This window comes from Natrix helvetica (genome assembly GCF_964273705.1).
Source record: "Natrix helvetica genome assembly, chromosome: 10".
Lineage (NCBI taxonomy): Eukaryota > Metazoa > Chordata > Lepidosauria > Squamata > Natricidae > Natrix > Natrix helvetica.
In genome coordinates, this window is record NC_138561.1 from 14,960,608 (window position 1) to 14,981,007 (window position 20,400).

At 41.7% G+C, this 20,400-nt stretch overlaps 1 long non-coding RNA gene across 1 annotated transcript in view; it reads left to right on the plus strand.

The window, feature by feature from the left end:
• The first annotated feature begins 1,460 nt into the window (after positions 1–1,460).
• The window catches only part of LOC309397330, a 318,671-nt gene continuing 299,731 nt past the window's right edge, over positions 1,461–20,400 (plus strand). The window contains exon 1 of the long non-coding RNA XR_014176233.1: positions 1,461–1,648. This is a non-coding gene — a long non-coding RNA (uncharacterized lncRNA). The remainder of the gene's footprint in view (positions 1,649–20,400) is intronic.

Sequence of the window (20,400 nt, forward strand, 5' to 3'; positions counted from 1 at the left end):
ATAAGGAGTACATTGATCACAATCTACTGGTTCATTGGAAAATTTCAGCAGCTCAGTAAGAGTTTCTAACACTGAATTGTATGCCAACATAAACAATAAAAAAACATCTTTTCAAAGCAAGCCATTCAAATATTTGATTAGTAGTAATCATACTATATAGTGGAGCATCATAGCAGTGTTCCAATATCTCAAGGGTTGCCACAAAGAAGAGGAAGTCAAGCTATTCTCCAAAGCACCTGAGGGTAAAACAAGAAGCAATGGGTGGAAACTAATCAAGGAGAGAAGCAATTGAGAACTGAGGAGAAATTTCCTGACAGTTAGAACAATTAATCAAGGGAACAACTTGCCTCCAGAAGTTGTGAATGCCCCAACACTGGAAGTCTTTAAGATGATGTTGGATAGCCATTTGTCTGAAGTGGTGTAGCATTTCCTGCCTAAGCAGGGGGTTGGACTAGAAGACCTCCAAGGTCCCTTCCAACTCTGCTATTCTATGATGAATTCTATGAAGGTATGCCAGGGCATAGAAACTGTGGATAGCATAAATGCCAGTTTCTTTTGTGGGAGGAACTCTTTTTCGTTTGTTTGTTTGCATGCATCTCATACCCAATGAGAGTCACTGGGGATGTTGAGAAAGCTGTTGGGCTCAAAGATAGGGATGGTCAGTTCAAGTCCAGCCTTGCTAAGGAAAATTGCTGGGTGACTTTGGGTCAGTCACTACCTTTCCTCCTAAACTGCCTCTTGGACAAAATTGAAGGAAAGACTGCTAGGCACCCCGGACTGAGCCCCTAGAGCTGGTCCATCCAACACAGATTTGAGACTATCAAACATACTATTGGAAGGGAAAGATTGCATAATAATTTCGGTCACCTGTCTGCTTCCAAGATTTCTGTTTATAGTAGAGAAAGACACAATGGTCCAACGTTTGTCTTAAGGCCTGTAGAACAACAGACTGATAAGCATCCTATTTTTTATTGTGATGAAAACAAAAAGATTTACAGTAGAACAAATATATAACCAGCCACAATGGCAACATAGCTAGAAAGAAGCACTATAATAGAAATGGCAGAAGCTGCACAAGGTTCCAGCCTCAGAGTAACTGCTCTTAGAAAGTCTCCTCAGAAGCAAAGGACTACTAAAGCAGGGGTCTCGTACCATGGCAACTTCAAGACTTGTAGACTTCAACTCCCAGAATTCCCCAGAAAGGACCAGTAAGACTTCTCAGGTTTTCAGGGACCAGTAAGGAAGTATAGAGTTCTGGGAGTTGAAGTCCACAAGTCTTAAAGTCCACAGGTCATAAACTTGTCAAGGTTGGAGACCTTTGTAGTAAAGAAAAACACTTCACCCTGCGAGTACAGCTTTAAGAAATCATAAGGATTAGCCACAGCTGAGTCTTAGGCCAGGCCCTGGGAGGGCAAACTGTGACTTTCTCCAAGTGAGTGTGTAGGCAATTTGAAATCAGTTTTAAACATTCTTGGGCTATTCCTAGCTGAGTTTTGTACTTTGCTAACTTCTGTCCTTTATCTTGGCTTCATTCAAGATTTTAATCCAAGACTTCAGGATCTGCTGTTCATCTTGACATGGGTTGACCTATCCTTCAGATATCTCTACTATTCTGCTGGGAAAATTTCACACCTGCTACCTAACACAGGTATGTTAGTAATATGCCATGATGTTATGCTGGTTTTTCTATAATTTCTTACTGGTCCCGGATGACCCGAGAAGTCATACTGGTCCTTTCTCTCATGTATTATAATCATAATCATTACCTAGAATAGCTATTAATAATCCATATAATTGCAGCATTATTTGTTCAGATGTCTCCCATGCATGCATTTTCAATTTGTTTACCGCTAGGAAGAGATTTCAAAGTCTCCGAGTTTTCATTAGGATGGTCATTTGGGCCAAATAAAATTTTGGTACTGAGTACTAAGTTCATTAAAATTTTCTTTTGAAGAGCTCAACAACTTAATTCATTTGCTTTTTGAGTGGTTTAAAAAGCATGTAAAGCTCAAAGCTAAATTAGAAGGTTCCGGTTTCATGTAAAATTCCAGGGTTTGGATAATATGGTCAGAAGCATCTTTTCAACTTTTTCCCTCTTGTTGATTGATTGTTCTTTATTTAAATGGCAATTGATGTTTTCAATATCGGTGTCCACTTTGTGCCTTCTGTGGAGTTAATCTCTTTTAAACTAGCTTGCTGATACTAGAAATGTTGCAATGGTGGCATTTCGGTGGTTTTTCTGAGGGAAAAGTGAATGTCTGGTGAGCTGTCTTGAGGTGTATGGGATTTTAGGATTTTATAGGTGTTTTTTAGGTGAGAGTTGGTATACTTAACAGTGCATATAGATATAGATTATAGCTTTATTGATTAGCCCATAGGCCACATCAAAGCACAAGGTTCAAGCACATATCACCAATGAAATCCTAGACAAACAATTTAAAATAAGAATAGGGTAAAATACAATAGTAGGATAAGATACAATATAATTTAATATGTGAATATGTAAAATAGATTAAAATGACGTAAAATTATATTTTGGTGTCACCCTTACAATCTACCCCAATTAGTCCCACATATGCAGATCTCAACTGCACCATTTTGTTTAAGTATTTTGTTCAATATATATACACCTACACACACATACACATACACACACATTTATACACTGAATCTTCAACAGTCTTGATATCAAGTTATACCCAGGCATAACTATAAAACGATAAAGCTATATCAGGGCCTTAATTTCCTAATTTCTGCAGCAATACTGTCTTACTGTGGCACTGGGGTGGCATAGTGGTCAGAATGCAGTGGTGTAGGCTAATTCTGCTGACTGCCAGCAGTTCAATGCCAAATAGATCAAAAGTTACTTGGCTGTCCATCCTTCCAAGGTCAGTAAAATAGGGACCCAAATTGTTGGGGGCAATATGCTGACTCTCTAGGCCTAGGGCTATTAATGCTGTTTTTCATTTAGGTTAGACTGAAGAGCCAACTTGATATCCCCAGAATGAAGTAGACATGTAATGGGCAAGCAGATAAAAACTATTAGCATTGATGGAGCTCTTAAATTAGAATGCTCCATCAAGAGCTTCTGCATATGTGTATACGTAATCATATAAATCCACAGAGGGAAGTTAAATTGTATTTTAGAGAGCCAATTTGGTGTAGTGGTTAAGGCACCAGTCCAGAAACTGGGAGACCATGAATTCTTGTCCCTCCCCCCCTCCCCCCAGGTGGAAACCTAAGAAGGAGGCAATGGCAAATCACTTCTGAAAAAACGTTGCCAAGAAAACTGCAAAAAGTGATACAGGTCAGGAGACAACACTGATTTGAAGGTATATGTCACAGGTGGTATTCAGCAGGTTCTGACCAGTTCTGGAGAAGCGGTAGTGGAAATTTTGAGTCGTTTGGAGAACCGGTAAATACCACCTATGGCTGCCCCCGCCCCCATGTATTCTCTGCCTCTCAAGTCCCAGCTGATCGGGAGGAAATGGGGATTTTGCAGTATCCTTCCCCTGGAGTGGGGAAGGAATGGAGATTTTACAGTATCTTTCCCCTGCCACGCCCACCAAGATATGCCACACCCACCAAGCCACATCCACATAAACGGCAGTAAAAAATTTTGAATCCACCACTGGTATCCGTGTGTATGTTTTGTGTATGTGTGTATACACATACATACATACAAAAATACACTATATGTATGTACAGTGTATATGTATATACTGTCTGTATGTATATACATGTGTGTTTTTATGTGTGTGTGTATGTGTGTGTGTGTGTGTGTGTGTAGATAGAGAGATGCTAAAAAAAAGTAAAGATACTTTTATAAATCAAAAACATACTTTTTGATACTCCATTCTTGCCTCCCACCCCAGAAAAATAAAAAATAAAACTAATTATCTTATAAGTAGACTTCAAAAAAAACCCAATAATTAGATTATTAAAATATGCTTTGATTTTATTAGACTTCCTCAAAAATCCTACAATCAAAAAAAAAAACCCCAACAGCCCACAATGTATTTGAAACATATTTGCTACAATATAAGGCACCTAATTGTGAATTTTATACACTACCCAGTTATGCAATTAGATACTACATGTCTATTTCTCACAATTAGCTGTTGCAAAAAAAAATCTGCCTATAAACAGCATGATATATTTAACAACTTTTTAATGCAAAACAGTTGACATAGTTAATGCCATATTCGTTTAATTCAATTTTAATTAGTTAAACAGTAGTTAGAAAAATGTGAGCTTTTCATTAACTCCCAATGCCAATATTTTTTTTTGCTGCTTGTCTTTTACCATTGTTTTTTTCTCCCTTTTCTTCAAATTACAATTGCATAATGGAATAACATCCGTGCAATGCATGATTATTTATGGCATACAGTGCCAAAACTGCTAATTTTTGATTTTTGGAAACCATGAATTCTAGTTCTGGCTTAGGCCGGGTGACTATGGGCCAGTCACTCCCTCTCAGCCTAACCTGCCTCACAGGGCTGTTGTTGTGGAGGAAGAAGTATGTTGTTATGTTTGCCGCCTTGGTTTATCTGTAAAAATTGTCAAGATGCGATACAAATCTCTCTTCCTGTCCCTCTGTCTCCCTCTCACTCTGTCTCCCTCTACCTTTCTCTCTCCCTCCCTGTCCCTCCCTCTCTCCTTCTCCCTTCCTTTCACCCCTCTTCTCCTCTCCCTCTCTCCCTCTTCCTCCCTCCCTCTCTCCCTCCCTCTCTCTGTTTCTCACTCCCTCTTTCTCTCCCTCTCTCCCTCCCTCTCCCCCCTCTTTCTCTCTCCCTCCCTCCCTCTCTCTCTCTCTCTCATTCTGCAATATTTTTTGATATACAAGTAGTTCTCAACAAGTTCAGAGTCTTAGCCACTGAGCCTATACAGTCTCCCTAAGACTATATTACTATTATTCTTATCATTCTTCCTAGTGCCTACCTCTTTCCACTTATGACTATAACCATGTTGCTTATATCTTTACAATTACAATTTATGTTGTTTTTGTTTCCTAGTATGATTTGATAGCTTATTAGTAAACTTGAGTGTTACTAAGTGTTGTATCTTTTATTCTTGATGAATGTGTTTTTATTCTCCTTATGTGCACTGAGAGCATCTGCACCAAAGACAAATTCCTTGTGTGCCCAATCACACTTGGCCAATAAAGAATTCTATCTAAACTTCCACCATGCTTTTCCTCATAGAGCAGAAAGGGTTTCTTCCTTGGATGTAAAATATTCCTGAGGCAATCAAGGCAACATCTAACCCCCTAAGAGACTGCTCTTGTTAATTCTGTCACTTCCTACCTTGCTAGGTCCTGGAGAGGAAGTGAAAAGATTTAATTAACCCGAAGTGAAGGGATGAATTCATCTACTGGAGCCATTTGCATTTAAAATACATCTGTAAATAAGTGATTGGATTCTGATGGGACTACTTAAGAGTAACAGTTATCAGTAATTATTAGGGGAACTGGCCTGACTCTATTTCAGTTTCCTATGACAGTCAGCTGTTGAACTTCAGCAATAAATTGTGCTATCAAATTTTACAATACAATACGTAAAATAAAAAGATGGTTTTAATGGTGGACAGGACCACATGGCTTGAGTCCTGAACAGAAAAGGGGATCACATGCTTCAATGTTGGTGGAGAAGAAGAGAAGGCTGAGATGCTGAGTCCCTGGTTTTATGCCCTCTCTGGCCTTTGATCTTGAGCTTGTCTTCTGATTGGTTGTCACACTCCCATGGGGGCATGCAGGGGCAACTCTCTAGGTTGCATTTTGAATCCAGGTTTGGTTGAGTTCTCAGATGCCATGTGGCGAGTTGGGTAAAGGGCCAATAGTATCATGCCTTAATCCCATCCCCCTGGAGCTGAAGGGGAGAACTCTTTATTATGAAAAGGGACTGGCTTGGACATCTTAATGGCCCATTGACAAAGGGGGATAGCAGGAAGCTGCAGGGAGCTATTCTGTCTTTATAAAATGTTTCACCCTTTTCACATCCAGAGTAATATTGTGCCTTTTCAATATTTCCTAGGATATTTCATTTTTTGGGGAGAGGGATGGGTTTTAACTTCCTACAATTAGATTTTTTTTTAAAAAAATAATTTCACCACTGGGTTGATCCCTTCATCTTTGTGATATGGAGATGAATCCATTGTCAGATCTTAGCCATGCTCACCATCGGTAGAAATCTACTCCAGATCAAACCTCTTCATACTCTAGAGCAGTGTTTCTCAAACTTGGCGACTTTAAGTCCTGTGGACTTCAACTCCCAGAATCCCCCAGCCAGCATAGCTGGCTGGGGAATTCTGGGAGTTGAAGTCCACAGGACTTAAAGTCGCCAAGTTTGAGAAACACTGCTCTAGAGGTTAGCTACGGCATATAATAGTACTTGCAAGAAATGACTAACAGTAAACATTAAAATCCATTTCCAAAACTGATTGCACTACAGATAGGAGGAGGAGGACAACAAGGCAGGGGAGAGATGGGGATGATGGTGGCAAGCAGCTCCATCTCTCCCAACATTATGCTACTTTAACCCCAGCAGCCCAGGTCCCCTAGTCAATAATGACCTATGTTAGGTCATTTGGAAGATGATGTTTATGACTATATTGCCGTGACAATATCATTACATTCCTAAGGTGTAATTAAAGATTTGCCAAGATGTATAAGGTTTTATCGATATGGCCGGATGAATGCCAAAGAGACACATTGAGGCGGACACCTTCTATAGCTGTGTGGAATTGCAGGGCTGCTTTAGTGCTTCTTAGAAAATGTGTGGGTTAGGCACTTATATGAAGGGGTGTTATTAGAATGGGAATGTTATAGACTCTGTAGGCACAACATTTGGCTCTGCACCTTGGTGGCTGCTGCCCTAAATATGCTGGACAAAGTCAGGCCAGGAAAAAAAACTTTTCAGCTTTTATCAAGAAGCTTTTTAAACACATGCATACATGGTGTCCACTAGCTATACTGACATTTCACAGAGGAGCTGCTTCTTCTTCTTCTTCTCCTTCTTCTTCTTCTTCTTCTTCTTCTTCTTCTTCTTCTTCTTCTTCTTCTTCTTCTTCTTCTTCTTCTTCTTCTTCTTCTTCTTCTTCTTCTTCTTCTTTTCTTTTTCTTCTTCTCCTCCTCCTCCTCCTCCTCCTCTTCTCCTCCTCCTCCTCTCCTCCTCCTCCTCCTCCTCTTCCTCCTCCTCCTCCTCCTCCTCCTCCTCCTCCTCCTCCTCCTCCTCCTTTTTTGTTTCCAACAAAAAGTGCAGGTTTACAGCAAAAAAAACAAAAAAAAAACAAAAAACAAAAAAACAAAACCAAACACCATTGTAAATCATAGTCATATCACTGTGAGACATTGCAAACAGCTATTAATGCAGGCTGGTTGCATAAGCACCCAAAATGCAACCATGTGACTTCTGGGGATGTTGATGGTAGTGACTGTTGGAACTTCAAATCTGGCTTGTATCCTTTGGGGAGGGGTCTGTCCTAAGTTGAGGACGACCTGTATTTTCATACAAATATTTAATCTTAACTAAAAGACCGAGAAGTGAAGAATTCTTCACAATGTCCAGGGACTTCTGTATGTGACCGTCCAGCTCTGTTGCATTATTGTCCTGTGATGCCAACTGATACAACAATCTGAAGAAGACCAGATGGGCAAGAAGCCTAATAGCTTCAATATAAATCCTTTCCTTATAATAAGGATGAACAGGCCACCTGAACAGTATATCCCACCTTCTGTCTTCCTGAAAGACAGGACCTGTTTTGTATCATAACACTAAAGATCGTAAAGTGGATGCAAGAAAGTATTTTTTAAAAGCGCAGTGAAATCCTGGCCCCTTAAAAGCACACAATGATAATGTCTTAAGCCCAGGACAACAGCAACAATAAGAAGAGACACAGCAGCATAGCTTCAATTAAATGCCTGGGTGAACAAATCAGTTGTTTGCTGGTGCTGAAAGTTTACCAGACCTGATGCCAGTTGTAACTGGATGGGAAAGGAATTCCTCAGTGACAGTGCTTCTACTCTGAGGTTTCCCCCACTCCCCTTGCTGCAGAGCAGACAAGGGTCCTGACCTGAATGAACATAGGGAGATGGTGATCCTTCTGAGCTGCACAGGGATTTACACAGCAATAGCGCTTGGACTTGCATACCGCTTCACAGTGCTTGACAGCCCTCTCTAAGTGGTTTACAGAGTCAGCCTATCGCCCCCAATGAACTGGGTCTTCGTTTTACTGACCTCGGAAGGATGGAAGGATGAGTCGACCTTGAGCTGGTGAGAATCGAACTCCTGAACAGTGAGTTAGCCTGCAATACTGCATTCTAACCACTGTGCCACCACAACTCATAGCAAGACATAGTGTAGAATTCAAAACTAGCCACTTTATTGTTCTATCACAATTCTACAGGAATCTCCCCAAGCTGGCAGCTTTGGTTTGGGAAAGACTAGATAAGGCTAAGGGGACCTGGTGGCTCAGTGGCTAAGATGCTGAGCTTCTCGATCAGAAGTTTGGCAGTTCAGCAGTTTGAATCCCTAGCGCCGTGTAACGGGGTGAGCTCCGGTTACTTGTCCCAGCTTCAGCCAACCTAGCAGTTTGAAAGCACATAAAAATGCAAGTAGAAAAATAGGGACCACTTTTGTAGAAAGGTAACAGCACTCTGTGTGCCTTCGGCATTCAGTCATGCTGGCCACATGACCATGGAGATGTCTTTGGACAGTGCTGGCTCTTTGGCTTAGAAACAGAGATGAGCACCACCCCCTAGAGTCAGGAACGACTAGCACGCAAGCGTGGGGAACCTTTACCTTTAGATAAGGCTGATAGATATTGGCAGGAGAGAAGGGGTCAGACCTTGCCCTCTTGTGTGTTTACATAATGAATCCAGACTAATTCCTCACTTGATCCCTCCTCCCAAATGGGACAGTTTCTCTCCAACAGAAACTGAGATCTAAATGTCTTCTGAACCGAGGCAGCAAGCTGTGAAATCTAGGACACAATGGATCAACCTGCTTCTATTTCCTTTCCTTTTGTTAAGCGCCGATTAATGCATTTATTTCTAGTCCGTTCAGATTATATTTGGGTAGCCCTGTCATCTCACAACTTAATGAGCACTGAATGTGGCTGCAGTCACTATTGTAGATACTCGCTTCACATCCCACCTAGCAGTTCATTATAGCAAGCCCTGCATATGGTTAAATTAGCAGTGTGGTTGACAAGAAGGCGATACAGCTTAACTTATTTTTAAAACTGCTTTAACTTCTTGGGTATGTGGAACTAGGTATTTATAGAAAGAAAGTGCCACCCTTCAAATGTGAAAATATAAAGAACTCCACACCTATTCTACTCCAAGGGTAACTTGGAAGCATATTTGCTCATATATATAGGCTTTGCAAGATTTTGGAGAAGAGGGGGTTGACCTATTCTCTAAAACACCTGAGGGCAAGAAATAAGTAATAGGTGGAAGCTTATCAATTCAACCTAGAATTAAGGAGAAATTTCCCAACAATGAGAACTGTTAATCAATGCAAGAGGTTGCCTCCAGAATTGGTAGATGCTCCATCATTGGAGGCTTTTAAGAAGAGAGTGGACATTTGATTACCCATGTAATAACAGTAGCCAGGATTGTATTTGCACAACACTAGAAATGTGAAGAGATTCCTACGGATGAGAATGCGATTAGGAAAATATTAGAATGTGCAGAAATGAATAGGTTAACACTTGCAATTAAAGAGAAGGAGCAATCGAAATATTATAGCCTATGGGAACTATTCTACCGATGGTTAGAGAATAAAAATGAAAGTTAGAAATGAAAGTAGATTAATGAAATATAGAAAACATATTACTAGAATTACATTTTTTTAAAGAAGAGGATTGTTCTAGTATCAGATATGTTAAGTACATCAGTATTAAGCCATGAGTAGATAATGAATATGGTTGTACATTTTAATTGTTGTTGCACAAGATATTTGTACCCAGATGACATGTTGTTTGATGGAAGATGGATTGTTTGTATTAAAATAAAATTTAAAAAATTAGAGGAGGAGGAGGAGGAGGAGGAGGAGGAGGAGAAGGAGAAGGAGAAGAAGAAGAAGAAGAAGAAGAAGAAGAAGAAGAAGAAGAAGAAGAAGAAGAAGAAGAAGAAGAAGAAGAAGAAGAAGAAACAGACATTTGTCCAGAATGATCTAGGGTCTCCCCCTTGAGCAAGGGTTGGGCTAAAAGACCTCCAAGGTCCCTTCCAACCTTGTCATTCTATGTTCTATGGATTTGAAGGGAACAAATGGGGAAAACCTTGGCATGGTGTTTTCAAATCCTTCCCAGCGGCCTCATCCAACATAACCGCTAATTCAAAACTGGGGAATTGTAGCTGGACTTCATCTTATGGCCCAAGCTTTTCCTTCTCTTCTTCCATACAAAGGAACTCTTAAATCGCCCGAAAGTTGAACAGGAAAAGTTAAATCTTCACGGGTCGTGCTTGAACATGACGAGCCAGGATACTTTTACTACCCAGCTGTGTTTTGGTTTCCCCTGACAGTCTCCCCTCGTACAGCTGGGGTTTTCTTTTATATTTAAGGTTGAATGATTTTTTCAGTGCAGCCATTTCAGAAATCCTGGTGGATCAACATATTCCATCCGGGGGTTGGCAGAAGTGTACTCGTGTCTCTGGAGCTGAAAGAGGCTGGCCTATTTAATTATGTAAAAATGATTTAACCGAACATTAATATCACAATATTTTGACTTCACTGGCTTGGCTAGGGAAATAGAAGTGAGCAGCATACCGAATGCCTTGGTTTGGGATAATCTGAAGACGAATGGAGACAGCACTACTTGAATTATAAGAGACAGGGTCTTCAGTTTATTAAAAAAAAAACACGAAAAACCCATCATATTTTTTCTTCTCTTCCCTTTCCAGTAAGAGAGGAGATATTAAAAAAAAATTAGCAGTCCTGCCTGTAATTCTTTCCCAAAATTAAATCCATCCTTAGCAAATTGCTTCTCTGTTAAGCTGGGGTTTTTATAGCAGGGTAGGGAAGGTGGGGGGAAATTTTGGGGGGGAAATGTTTGCAAACATTTCTTTCATCAACAAAACTGAATCTCCCAAATTTCAGGCATTCTTCTTCCGATTCCCCCAGAGTTGTCTCATCTTAGACTTAGAAACTCAAGATAGCTTACATGGGAATACTTTTCATTTTGTTCTCACAGTAACAAACACGAAGTGTCAACTAGGAAGAATGAACTGAGCAAAGTCAACCACTGAAGTAGAGATTGTACCTGGGCTTCCCTATTCCTAGTTCAACTGCTCTTGTTCCGACCGAGGCTTCCCAAGAGCACACAGAAAACTCCTTGTCCCGACAAAAAAAACCCTTTTATTAATTTCCTGTGAATTCTGCTCATTCACATCCAGCAAAGTCTTTCAAAGGAGGATTTACAGTCACAGACCTTAACTGGCTTGGACAGTTGACAGGCCGATATCTGCAAAGCTTGTCTTCAAAACGTGGCAAGGAGTCTCGGAGAGTCAAGAGCCAATTAAGCGAACGAATTGTCTCCTGCAAACTCCACTCCCCTTTTGCTCCTCTTTAATTTCCTCTGGGAGGGGCCACTCACCGTCCACCTGTGGCCTTACTTCCAAGTCAACCCCTGTCCTTTAGCTGTTCCCTTCATCAGGCAACTCTGCACATGCGCACACTGGGAACAGGCTCCAGCTGTTTGTCTGCCTCACTGACGTCTGACTCTGAAGGCAGTTGATAACTGGCATACGGCCCTGGTCCCCTCTCTGCCTTCAATGCAGAGCCCTCATCAGAGCCTTCCCCAGACTCCAGGACTGGCCCATGTTCCTCCCTTACCTTCTCACTGTCTGAATCTGCTGGCTGCTGGTGGGTCACAACTATACTGATATATCTATAATGGTATGTAGGAATGGACATGGAAGACTGGAAGAAGAGCCACAGACAAGGCAACAGTCAGATAAGAGGCAACGTAGACTGAAGAAGCAATGGGGACATGGCAAACATCTCAGAAGGAACCTTCTATAGTTTCTTGGAGTGTAAAGATGGGGGGGCGAGATGAAATTTTATACACGTTAATGAAAATTTACAATACATTTAGAGGACTTCTATCTAGGTGTGTTTCTTGTCTGTGATACTTTGCAAGGCTGATATCAGAATAACAGATGGTCCAATTCCCTGATCAAACAGGAAACCCTATACATCAGATGAATAGTTGACCAGTCTCTTTTTAAAAACCTCTAGTGATGGAGCATTCACAACTTTTGGAGGCAAGCTGTTCCAACAACTGATTGTTCTCACTGTCAAGAAATTTCTTCTTAGTTGTGGGTTGCTTCTCTCCTTGATTAGTTTCTATCCATGGCTTTTTGTTCTGCCTTCAGGTACTTTGGAGAATAGCTTGACTCCCTCTTCTTTGTGGCAGCCCCTTAGATATTGGAACATTGCTATCATGTCTTTCTATTCATCATTCTTGCAACTATGACCATCCTCGTCAAGAACTTACAAAAACTTGTAAAAACTTTTTGGCCGTCTGACTTCCCCTTACTTTGCAAAGAAAACTCCTGCTCAAGTATAAATTCCTTAAAAAGTATCTCCTATGTTAGATGGGCCAGGTGGCATCTGAGAGCTTTCTTTTACATGTTTATAACACCTCTAAAGCACCTCTAAAATGTACTGGGAGAGTTTAACGAATGTTCATATTAGCCATACAACAGGTAAATGAGGAACCATGAGTGATGGTGAGGATTCAGTGATGGAGAACGCAGATATAAATAAATGACCATCACTGAGTTCACGTGGAGAGAAATCAGAAATGAAGCATTTTAAATCATTTAGAGAGACTCTGCCTTAATGAACTCACTAGAAATTAGGCTGGGCAATTTTTCTTGGGAGTTTCTGACGTCCTTATTTATCCCGACTAGCAATAAAATAATCTTACTTTGCTTCTCTAGTTTTTGGTGTTGCCCTCCTTGCATGGAATCTAACATGAAGTCACTTTGGTTCCTCTTGGCCCAACTCTAAGTACTAAATTTGCTCAACCCACTGTGTCGAATTAGCTGGCTTTGCGGGGTCCTGCGAAAACGATAAAACCATGGTTTACATACAAGGCACAATGGCTAGGTTTACATGTTGCAATCTAATAAAACCAAACATGTTGTATTAAAAAAAACTAAATTAAACAGGTCGCACAAGTCTGGAGACTGAATTAATAATAATAGCCTGTCCCTTCCGTAGTCTGCAATCATCAACCATCAGGCAGAATTTTACATTTTTCAATGTTATGCTCCTCTTTATTTAGACTCTCTGTCTCTCTCTCTCTGTCTGCCTCTCTCTTTCTCTGTCTCTCTCTTTCTGTCTCTGTCTCTCTTTCTCTCTCTCTCTCTCTGTCTGCCTCTCTCTCTTTCCCTCTGTCTGTCTGTCTGTCTGTCTGTCTGTCTCTGTCTCTTTCACTCTTTCTCTCTGTCTCTCCCTCCCTCCCCCCCTCTCTCGCCATGTTTGATCTCCCTAGCAGTTCCTGAAGAATTCTGTGTCTCCATATGGCTTACCAGAAGTTTTGAGATGCATCACAGGTGGGCCCCTGGAAGCCCGAGCATAACTTTTTTTCTGAACAAATGTTATTCTTAGCTCCTGCTGCACAGATCATTTTCCTGAGAGAGATAATCTAAACAGTTTTTCTTAAGCTTGGTTGGCCTGTCTAAAATATTGCCGAAAATGTCAACGACACTTCAAGACAGATTATTTTAAAGCAGCAAGAGTGAGCTTAGTTGGGGTGAGCCGCGGTGAGTGACTACTTTTAGAGGTTTATATATATATTTGTTTTATATATGTTGTATTTGTGCTGATAAATAAATAAAGGGAGACTAGTATAGATCCATTTCAAGCTATTTAGAGGGGGTAGTGAGCTCCCTCCCATATTTGGGCATACCAGGGGTTGTAACACAAATACATACATACATACATACATACATACATACATACATACATACATACATACATACATACTTACGTGTGTGTGTGTGTGTGTGTGTGTATTTGTTCATCTCCCATGGTTTTGATAACCGTTATGTGTATATCGGTGAACAGGGGAAACCTAGCTAGGCATACAAAATCCGAAAAAACCTACATGTGGTTTGACAAAGATGTCAAGGATCCGGAATTCGGCTCCGGACTCCCTGCATGGAACTGACCTTGGCTTTTGTTGGTAATGAAGGTTTTCTATCACTGTTCACCCTTAGGGGTCTCTAGGGCTCAGCTGCCAGTCAGAATGAGCCGTATGAAATGGCACAGTCCTTTAAGCTAGATCGACAAATAGCAGCTACAGAGACCACCAATCTCCCGGATTTCTCCCTCCCCGAACAGAATTCAGAACACAGTTTTGAAAGATAAGTTTTATATTGATGGATTGGGGTAAGGTGAACCAGACTCAAATGAATTATTGTAAACCTCTTTACGACCAAGCCACACCACGCCCACTAAGTCACGCCCACAAAACCAGGTAGTAAAAAAAGTTGAATCTCACCACTGCCGCAGCCCAATGTTAATATGATTAAAAATAAACCAGTATAATCGTCCTAAGTCATGGATACGCATTTAAATTAAATAGTTTAATTCTGTTTGCAATGAAAGCCTATGAAAAAGGTTGCCACTTAATGTGCTTTACAAAGCTGGAGGAAGAGGGCAGGGAAGAAAAAGAATAGCCGGCTATTTTGTTTATTATTACTATTTACTTGAAATATTTTGCCACAATCAAATAAATAAAAACCATAAAAGCATGAAACTGTAAGAAAACTGATTATCACTGCGAAAGAGAACCTAGCAGCAAACAGAAGCAATTAGATAGTCAATATTATTTAATGGGATAAGAGTATTTTTAGTTGGAAACAATCAAACAGCAGAACTGATGGAATACAAATTCATTTGCCCGGTGCAGCAAAAAACCCAAACTTAGTTAAATGTCTATGGGGGATGCTTGCAAAGTACAAACTCATCACTGAAAACTTCAACATGGTTTTCCTGTATGTGTGAATCGGTCTACTTGGCTTGTTAAGGGACCCTTGTTAAAGCCTTCGATTAGCAATAAAAAGATCAGCAGAGTAGTTACAAGATAGGGATAACTGCAAAGATGGACGTATTTAAAGGTTGGTTTAGAGTTGTTCACAACTGCCTGGAACCCCAAGTGCACATTGCGGTGGTGTGTATTCTGATTGTTTGACCTGACTTCCTGTTTTGTGCTCTTCTCATTGAACGCCCCCTAGCCAGAACGTTAATTTGTAGATGTAGGAATGCAACAGCTATGCAACCAGTGGTGGGATTCAAATTTTTTTTTACTACTGGTTCTGTGGGCATGACTTTGTGGGCATGGCTTTGTGGGCATGGTAGGGGAAAGTGACTGCAAAATCCCCATTCCCTCCCCTCCCCACTAACCTGCTTTCCAGCTCAGTTCTCCTGTGCAGGGCAACAAAAGAAGATCAGCTGGGAGACTGGGAAGCGGTAGGTGGGACCAGCCTATTTGACAGTTCTCCAAACCAAAGGATACTGCAAAATCTTCATTCCCACCCCACTCTGGAGACATCCAGAGGTGGTATTTGCCGGTTCTCCGAACAACTCGAAATTTCCACTATCGGTTCTCCAGAACCGGTCAGAACTGGCTGAATACCACCTCTGTATACAACCCTCTACGAATGACAGACTCATATATTCCCCCATGCGTAGTACCGGAGAAGCCTGCTAAACTCTCCTACAAACTGGATCCCTTGGTGTAGTACTAACAGAAGCGTCTTAAGATAATGGACAAGCAGATTCGTAGGACTCTTAAGTTTTCAGAGCCTTGTAAACTGACACTAATGGAAAACAACAAAACACTTTGGTGGGCACATTAAAACTGCCCAGATGTATTCTTGTAGCAATAACAATATTATCTAGGCTTATATACCAGCCCATAGCGCTTTACAGCACACTCTGGGTGGTTTATAATATCAGAGCATTAGTTGCACATTGCCCCTAACAATCTGGGCCTTCATTTTACCGACCTCAGAAGGATATAAGGCCGAGGCAACCTTGAGCCCCATCAGGATTGAACTCCAGACTGTGGGCAGAATTTGCCTGCAATACTGCACTTTAACCACTGTGCTCTATCTTACTGTGATCAATAGAAGCTTGCTTTTATTTCAAGAAGATGAACTATTCTCCAAGGCACCTGAGGGTAGAAGAAGCAGCAATGGGTGGAAACGAATTAAGGAGAAAAGCAACTTAGAACTGAGGAGAAACTTCCTGACAGTTAGAATAATTAATCAGTGGAACAGAAATTGCTTCCAGAAATTGTGAATGCCCCAACACTGGAAGTCTTTAAGAAGATGTTGGATAACCATTTGTCTGAAGTGGTGTAGGGTTTCCTGCCTAAGCAGGAGGTTGGACTAGAAGACCTCCAAGGTCCCTTTCAACTCTGCTATTGTATTGTACTTAAAAGTTGACATTTCTTTTATTTAAAGGAATGGCTTAGCAATTGAAGAGAAGCCCTTCTAGATTTTTCTCAGCCCCCCTCGGAATTACAGCTAAGCTCCCTCACACCACAGGGGGCGCCATCCACGTTATTCCTACTAGGACGTGTGTCGGTTAACGCTCCCCCCAATTAAATCCTAGTCATTGTCACTCACAAGCGCTCGGCTCGATTGGCTTCTTGGGAGGTTCCTTAATAAAGCAGCCCTCCCAATTAAGTCTATCCTCATTAGATGAAGTATACAATATTACCGTTTTATTGCCGTCCGTAAAGTGCTCCCACTTTGAGCTGTGGAATTATTAAGCGGCGACATAAACAGAATTCCCAGGGACCGTGTTGCTTGCTGACCCCATCAATGGAGAGAATGGTCCTGTTGACACTGAAAGCACTGGACCCATCTTCCGAGGCACGTATGATTACTTTTGGAGAGCATGAGGAATACACTGTCATTTAATTCTGGCCTTCTTTGCTTTGCTGACATCAGAGAGAAGCATTAAAAAAAAAAAAAAGGGAGAAGCCAAAATGCTGATTTCTACTTCCTGGAGTTTTGAGGAGGTTAATGGCCGTGGTTCTTTCAGCTCTTCCAACTACACCTGTCTCTTCAGGCTGCCAAGTACATACTGATTTTAGTCCTGTACCAACCATGGTTTTAAGTCTGCCAATTGGAGTCTTTGGGAGTCTGTCTCTTCCTTTCCACACCTGTCAGATTAATTTATTTTTTCCCCTGCCGGGATGTGCAAAATAAAAACCACCGTGAGATGGTCATGGAAGGCACCCCTTCATTTTGGCACAGGAGAGGGAAATCCGAAATGGACACAGAAATTACATGCCTAATGAGATAGGCAGAACAATTGTGTTCTACCCTAGGCTTCCCCAGTAGCACGAAGCTGAGTCCTCATCCCGATAAACCCCTTATATTTAATTTACAGTGAACTCCTCTCCAGCAAAGTCTTCCCTCTCCCACAGTCTTTCAAGAGAGTTCACAATTACCGACCTTTATCAGGCTTGGAGAGTGGCCAGGCCCATATCTTTCAGATGCTGCAATACTTGGCAAGAATGAACTAATTGACTCCTGCAAACTCCCCTCCCCTTTTGCTTCTCTTTTATTTCCAATGGCAGGGGCCATTCACTGTGGCTTTACTCCCAAGTCGACCCTTGTTCCTTAGCTGTTCCCTTCGTCTGGCAACGCTGTGCATGCGCACACTGGGAACAGGCTTCAGCTGTTCTTCTGCCCCACTCATGTACGACTCCGAAGGCAGCTGATAACTGGCATACGGCTCTGGCCCCCTCTCTGCTTCTGACACAGAGCCCTCGTCAGAGCCTTCCCCAGACTCCAGGACTGGCCCATGTCCGTCCCCAACCTTCTCACTGTCTGAATCCACCCCAACAGATTGAAAAGAATCTTGGAAGATCACACCATCCAATTCCTTTCTAATCCCTGCAGTCTTACTATAGTAAGATTGCCCGGTGTAGCACAAGGGACCATCTTGCCCCAGTGGGATTGACCAGTATACTCCTGCCAGTAGAGCAGGTATGCTGTGGGTCCCATCAGCCTGAATATTCCAGCTAGCAAGATCCAGGGAGGATGGCCTTTTCTGCTGTGGCTCTTGTCCTCTGGAACATCTTGTCCCACAATGTGAGGTTGGCCCCAACCCTCCTGTCTTTTCATAAGGGCCTAAAGACAGGGCTCTGCCAGGCAGCTTGGAATCCCAGTGGGGGAATCAGTGCAATGGAGATGGATTGTAAGGTAAACTCATTGTTTCTTGTCCTATCTTCTGAAACAACTCTGAACGACTCTGTACCATTTCAATATGAGTATCCTTCAAATACTTGAAGACTATCATGTAAATATGTAGCACATTCAACTAGCTATCACTTCAGAATCTTCCTCCCTCCCTCCTTCCTTTCTGTCTCCCTTTACATTTCTCCTTCCTTCCTTCCTTCCTTCCTTCCTTCCTCCGTCCTTCCTTTCTGTCTCCCTTTACATTTCTCCTTCCTTCCTTCCTTCCTTCCTTCCTTCCTTCCTTCCTTCCTTCCTTCCTTTCTCCCTTCCTCCGTCCTTCCTTTCTGTCTCCCTTTACATTTCTCCTTCCTTCCTTCCTTCCTTCCTTCCTTCCTTCCTTCCTTCCTTCCTTCCTTCCCCTTCACCATTCTCCATCCCTCTCATACTTCCTTCCCTTACTAAACTAAGCATACTCAATAACACAACTGAGCCTTCTAATTTTGGGGTGATCTTCCCCTCCCTCCCCAATTACTCTGTTCCTGTTCCTCTAGGCATGCTTCAGCTTGTCAATGTCCTCTCTGAAATCCACAGAATTAGACACAGAATATTTTAGGTGTGATTTGAACAGAGAACAAAGAATCATCATTTTAACATCGATCCATAGCATCTCTGGACAAGCCTGAAGGCTGAGTTCATATACCATGGCATGGAATAAATCCAAGCCAAACAAACCACAATATGGCTTAGCAAGATATGAGAGCCCATCTCACACATTCCCTGGCCACGCTGTGGGTTTAAGCTTGTTTCCACTGAGGGTGAGCAATTGGTTTGTAGTGTGTTATCAGCAATGGCTAGATTTTTGCAATCATGTGCATGATGCAGAAACATAGTGGACTTGGGCCAGAATTAATTTATACCCTCCCTTGCAGTTAATAGTGGTTCAAACCCCAGACTAACGTGGCTTCTAAAGGAAACTGGGTACATCCATTGGGATGGGGGTGGGTGCTTCTCTGCCATTGGCCATAATTGTTATGGCCAACATCCTAAATCAGAGGGACTTCTGGTGCTTCTGAATGGGATGTCTCTTCGGTTGAATGCAGAACGGCTGAGCCTTAGATTTTTTTTATGTTGTCTGCTCCCAGTGGAGGCTATTTCAAGGGAGACAAGACCGAACAGTTAATCATTCAGAGACATAACGGACAGCCCACTCAATGACTGGATGGATTGATGGCATTAATGAATTCATTAAAGGATAAGAGGAGCCTTAAATTACTTTGCGAGGCATGGTAGTCATTCTCTGGCATCATGTAGATTTCTGGAATGGCTTTTCAGAGGGAGATGTGCTTTTTCCTGAGCGTTTGCATTTGGTGTGTGTTACGTGAGTGAAGAACAATGTTCTTCTGAAAGGGGACAAGTTTGGTCTCTTCTCATTCTGGTCATTTTGAGCATGTATGTTCTAGAACCAAGTGTTGTTTGACTCACCCGTAACTTGAATCTAATGGAAATGACACGTAAGGCAGGGAAATGGTGTGCCTGCCAAAAGATACACATAATAAGTGGCGGGATTCAGCCAGTTCAAGCCAGTGATGGGACCCTCACCTGATGTGACCTTCCCCATCACAAGATCCTCACCTGATGTGACTCCCATTTGATCCATTACAAGATCTTCACCTTCACCTGTCACGCCCTCCCCATCACAAAGCCTATTGTTCACATAAAGCCCTTATAACCAGAAACATCCCCTAATCTTTACTGAATGTTACCTAACCTGATAATAAATGTTTGGAAACCAACCCACAAGCTCGGAGACTCATCCTACAGCTGACCTACAGATATTCGCCACCATGGCAAATAATAACCCGTGGAGAATTTCTGCAGCAAAATAGAGGGGAAATAGAGCAACTATGTCAATTAAACGGTTGCACTTCCCCTCACCCTCATAGCTGCAAGCAAGAATAGTGACATCTATCCCTGATAATTGTTTACATCCTTATTTGCACCCTCCTCTTCTCTCTCTCTAATATATATAAAAAGCTGTTTTCTTCTCCAATACACCGCCGAGTTATGCGTATGTGAGAAATTTCTTGATGGTTTAAAATTTACTTGTAGAACATCTGATTGCTGGAAAAATCAAAGCCCTTAAGAATGCTTTGTTTCTCACGTTAAAATTGACGCTTTTTTTTAAA